Genomic DNA, 6061 nt, shown 5'->3' on the forward strand with positions numbered 1-6061 from the left:
TAGATCATGTACTGTGCATGTGATGATATTGATAGTTTATTTTATTTATTTGTTTTTATAGTTTATTATAGTTTATTTCATTCATATTATAGTTAATTTCCATGCATATTTTCCTTTTTGTAATTTTATGGCCATTTTCAGGTACTTTCGAATTTCGTGAGCATAATTGTAGGTTTTAAGGAGAGTAGCGAAAGGGGATGTTTGGGAAGCGATTTAACTTAGATGATGTCAAGGATATTGGGCTTTATAATAATGGAGTTGATGCTTGGAGTGGGCTTGCTTATTAATTGAAGGTTTGGAAGAAATAAACTTTAAATTTGCAAGATACGGTAGAATATTCGAGCATGCAGAGATTGATGATTGGGCAATTATGAAAGCTATGGATCATTTGGAAAAGCCAAATTGGGCTTAAAATGACGTGAACTTAAAGAAAGATAGGCTAGAAACTGTTTGGACTCGAACTGGGCCAAGTGGGCTAAGATATGGAGGCCCAATACTCAAAGAATCCATGATCTGATACCACCCGTGCAGGGCTGCGCGGCCGCACACAACTCAGTAGGGGCAGTTTCAGAATTTCAGTTAGAAGGCTATATGGGGAAGGTTGGTGTGCATCTTTTGGGACACTCTTGCACATCCGAAAATCCACATTTTCTCTATAGATTTTGGAGCAAATTTGAAGACAAAGAGCCTTAAAGAACATCATCTTTTGATCTTTAAATCTTGTTGAATGTTAGCTGCAATCTTTTGTTATCTTGTTTTCTTGAGTTTAGCCATGCTTGGCTAGACAAAACTTGGTTGACTTTGGTGAAACCCTTTGAATCTTGTTGAATGTTGAAGATTCCATGAACTAGTTTTTGAATCTTTACGAGAATGTTTTATGTTTTAACATCTTATTACTACTTGTATGTTTTTATTCATGAGTTTAAATATGCTTGTGTTGATTAGTTGGCTAATTTCTTGATTAAGTAAAGGATCTTCAAATTAGCAAACAACACATGATTTTTGTGTTGTTTTTGCTTCACACAGTCATAAAAACATTTTCTCCAACATGGTAGTGAAAGCATTTGACTCCTCTTGGATTTGGTGACTTTTTGGTTTTTAATGCTAGTTGACTTTCACTAATTATATGCTTAATGGAAATTATGACTTTGACTAAGGGAATTGTTATGAGCTTCTCTAACCATTTTAACAACTAAGAAAAGTCTAAGTAATCTCAAGCTTCTTGGATTACTATAACAAAATTAAGGAATTAAAACAAGTATTGCACAATTGGATTTTAATGATATGTTCATCAAAAAGTCAAAGTGAGGAAACCTTAAGTCAACCATCTTTCTATTAATGATTTTATATCAAGCTCTTATTTTTGTTTAAATTTTCCATTTAAATTTTAGTTTATTTCAAGTATTTGAAAAGATCAAAACTCCCATTTTTACTTTTATTGTTATTTTACAAGTACTTTTACAAAGAGATTTTTTCATAGAATTATAAAATTGAACCAATCTCCGCGGATTCGACCCCTTTACCACTATACACTATTTTAGTGTAAAATATTTAGGGTTATTAATTTTGTTGGCCTCGACAACCACCGAATTTTGGCGGCGTTGCCGGGGATTGGTTTATTTTCAATCACTTTGTTTCTCTATGTCCATATCTCATCTTACATGTACTCTAATCTAAAATTCCAAATTTGCAATAAAATAAAAATAAAAGTATGTCTTGGAAATGAACACTCCTTGCATTGAACATCAACTTTTTGAGCTAGCTCAGTTAGTTATGATGATTAAAAGTGACCAAAGTGTACAACCCATGCCTCTTCTTTTCGATTTTTATGCCCAAAATAGACATCATTTCGACATGTGTCCATATTTACAAGGAAAATGGGAAGAAGTGCAAGATAAGGGAAGCTACTACCGGTCAAATCAATGGAGTTATGATCTGGCTCAACATGATCAATGGTAGGACACCAACCAAGCTTGGGGAAATAACCAATACCAAAACCCATACCAAGCTTGGGGAAATAACCAATATCAACCAACTTCACAGTTCCAACAACCTTATCCTTACCCTCCTCAACAAACTGAAATGCCAAGCATGTCCTTATAGGACATTGTGAAAAGCATTGCCACTTCTACCCAAATTTTCCAGGAAACAACGCAAGCTAGCCTCAAAAGCTTAGAGCAACAAAACACAAATCGCTCAATCATTGAGTATAGTGGAAGCTCAACACAAATTACCATCTGAAGAGAGCCCATGACATAGCGTATGTTGCATTCCTTTGAAAGATGAGAAAATTTTGGTTGGCCCAAGAGTGTTATATGAAGAAGAGGAAGAAGAAGTAGAAGTGGAAGAGGTTGTCAAAGAGGAAGAAAAAATTGAGAAAGCTGACAATGAAACTATAAAGGAAGTGTTTAGTGATAATGAAAGAGAGGTTAACCCACCCAATACCATTTAGAAACTAACTCGAGTGGTAGAACAACCACAAGATCCAAAAGCGATAAATATGTCAGACCCTTCAAATGATACATATCCCGAGAAAGAAGACGCCCAACCGGTCACCTACTCAACCACCATGTCAAAGAGGGAAGAGTTAGTCACCATAATGAATAAGTACAAGAAAGAACATGGTTGGATGATTGCTATTATCAAAGGTCTAAGTCCGATATGGTTCTCCCATAAAAAGAAAGTCAAATATAAGAAAAAGAGTCTCAATGGAGGTGTGGGAATTAAAAAATTTCGATACATGGAAAATTTGCAAGGTTAATGGACATCGATTGAAGCCGTTCTATGAAGATTTTGATTTACATGTCCAATATGTTTTCCATTTGGACACCCCAAAGTGTTAAAGTGAAGTTTGGAGGCATCTCGCCAAAGATGTTAAAGAAGGGCATTTTTGGAAAGCATTGTGCTTTTATGTTTTTAAATTCAAATAAAAAAGTTCGAAGATGTTTTTGGGATCCTAGGGGAGTTTTATTTAGTGGAATTAAGTGTTTCCATATGTTTGGGGCCTTCCAATCCAAGAAAATGCAAAGAAACGGAAACAAATGAAACAAAAAAGACGATCAGGAATTGTATCTTACGCGGACGCGTGCTGTTGCGCGGGTGGCCTGCGTGGGTAGGTTGCGTGGGCGCGTGCTATTGCGTAGGTGGCTTGCACGAGTAGATCTGATCGAATGGCTAAATTGTGAAATCAAGGACTTAACTGAGAAGGTTGCACGGCCGCGTGCCCATTCTGCGCGACCCGCGCACCGAGCTGGGCAATTTTTGATGATTTTTGACCATATTTGACCAAATCCTTAAGTTGGTTGACTTGTTGACTTCCGTTGACCATATTACTTATGAATGCAACCTTCTCCTTCATTTCTCCCTTGTGTTCATCAATTTCATCCCTCAAACTCCATTTCTCTCAAGAAGATAAACTCCCAAACACCCACTTCGCCGAAAAATTCAAGATTGTCGATGTTCTACCGGTCGTAATTTTACGAAACCACCGCCATAGACATTTCCACCTCCCGATCCTCCGATTTAGGTCATTTCCGCCCTTTCCTTAAGCATTGAGGACAATGTTTGTTCTTAAGCTTGAGGTGGGACATTTCTTTTTTCCTTTTACTTTTTTCATGCACATTTTTATTTAGGTTACATTACATTTTAGTTTTAAGCTAACCTGTATTCATTTTTTCATTTTATAATATAAAATTGCAAAAATATTTTATTTTTTTCTTTTCTACTTTTTATTTTTGCATAACATTTAACTTAGGGCATTAGCATTCATGCATTTTTGTTGTTTATTTATTCTCACCCCCTTAGATGCCATGGTACAGGTTCATAGTTATTGTATCATTATTGGTCCATATCTTATTGCTATCCCACACATCGAACCGGGACCATTAGGCTGCAGTTGAGACTTCATACTTGGGATCAACTGCTGGAGCTTAAAGGGGTAAGTGATCATAGCCAGGTAGTTTTATGAAGAATTATGCATGCAATACTAACAACTGTAGGATATACTATAGCAATGGATGTTCTTAGCCCTACGGTCCATACCGCTGAGAGGATCACACTTGATCATGTTTGTATTGTTAGGATGAAGCATTGGTGCTTGTCCCCGAGTAGAATCTATATTCGGTCTCTTTTACATTACCATCTTTTTGCGATTTTCTTAGGTTTTAGAGAGTCTTTTAGCACTCTTTTGGACATTTTCATTATAATTGGAAAATCACAAGTTTGAAAATGAGCTTATATCTTTATGCTCCACACATGGTCATTTTCACACTTAGATCACCCAAATTATATTATTACCCTTTCGGTTCCACTTATATAATTTTGGGAACAAAATTTTGAGTAAAAAAAGTTTTCTTGATAAAAAGCAAAAATTCAATATGTTAGTGCATTACCTTCAAGTTAATGTTATTATGCAAATAATAATAATAATAATAATAATAATAATAATAATAATAATAATAACAACAACAATAATAATAATCCAAGCGGTGATTATCTTAGATGGGTGACCGGTTCAACTATTGAACAAATTTTCCTACATTTTGGTCACCCGAAATTTGATATTCATTTATTTAGGTACGTTTTATTGTATATAGACCGAGTTGTTTTTCGCAAATTGGTGATGTTAAAGAGATTGTTGAGTCGGATACTACGAGAAGTTTGGGCCAACACTAAGTGAGCTGATTCCTACAACGGTGCCCGAGCGATGAAACCCAATCACAACTTTCGTGAGATCATACAACTTTCGTAATAAGAGTGTACACTTAAAGAAGAGCTCCACATGAGCCCATCCAACTGCTTTCTCCCTACTACATATGTTATTTATTGTATGCATGTTCCATTGGGGCCGCGACTCACCATCCCTCCTTACTCACCTAGAGGAGTTGTCCTAGATGTGGTTTATGGTTCCATTGCCATCGGATGATATATTCACGGGATAACAAAAATATCAATTTTGACCATGTTGACTAACGGTGATCAGGTTCTATGGTTCTATCCATTCTTTTTATTTTCCTTAGGATAGTTCATCCCAAGTTCATTTTAGTCTTGTCTTATTTGAGGACAAGTAAGGTTTAAGTTTAGGGGTGATTTGATAGTTTATTTTATTTACTTATTTTTATATTTTATTCTAGTTTATTTCATTCATATTTTAGTTAATTCCCATGCATATTTTCCTTTTTGCTTTTTCTGGCCATTTTCGGGTACTTTCAAATTTCGTGAGCATAATTGCAGGTTTTAAGGAGAGTAGCGAAACGAGATCTTTGGGAAGATATTGGAATTAGAGGATGTCAAGGATATTAGGCTTTATAATAATGGAGTTGATGCTTGGAGTGGGCTTGTTTATTAATTGAAGACTTAGAAGAAACAAACCTTAAATTTGTAAGATACGGTAGAATATTCGAGCGTGTGGAGATTGAAGATTGGGTAATTACGGAAGCTACAGATCATTTGGAAAAGCCAAAAAGGGCTTAATATGAACTGAACTTAAATAAAAATGGGCTAGAAAATGTTTGGACTCGAACCGGGCCAAGTGGGCTAAGCTGTGGAGGCCCAATACTCAAAGAACCCATGATCTGATACCACCCGCGCAAGGCTGCGCGGCCGCGCACGACTCAATACGGACAGTTTCAGAATATTAGTTAGAAGACTATATGGGGAAGGTTGGTGTGCATCTTTTGGGACACTCTTGCACATCCGAAAATACACATTTTCTTTGGATATTTTGGAGCAAAAAGTCAACCATCTTTCTATTATTGATTTTATATCAAGCACTTATTTTTGTTGACATTGTCCATTTAAAATCTTAGTTTAATTCTAGTTTATTTCAAGTATTTGAAAAGATCAAACCCCCATTTTTCCTTTTATTGTCATTTTACAACTATTTTTACAAAGAGATTTTTTCATAGAGTTACAAAATTGTTCTTCAGACTCGCGAGTCTATGCCATGCATCAACTAAAACTCACTCCTGAGGTCAGATCCGTTCCAATAACTCATAGATCCAGTCCTTCCAAGCTCTTACATCACGTAAATTTACTATCTTGGTGCTCATGCAAAGGTTCA

This window comes from Lactuca saligna, chromosome 9 (genome assembly GCF_052625555.1).
Source record: "Lactuca saligna cultivar CGN05327 chromosome 9, ASM5262555v1, whole genome shotgun sequence".
In the NCBI taxonomy this organism is placed as follows: Eukaryota; Viridiplantae; Streptophyta; class Magnoliopsida; order Asterales; family Asteraceae; genus Lactuca; species Lactuca saligna.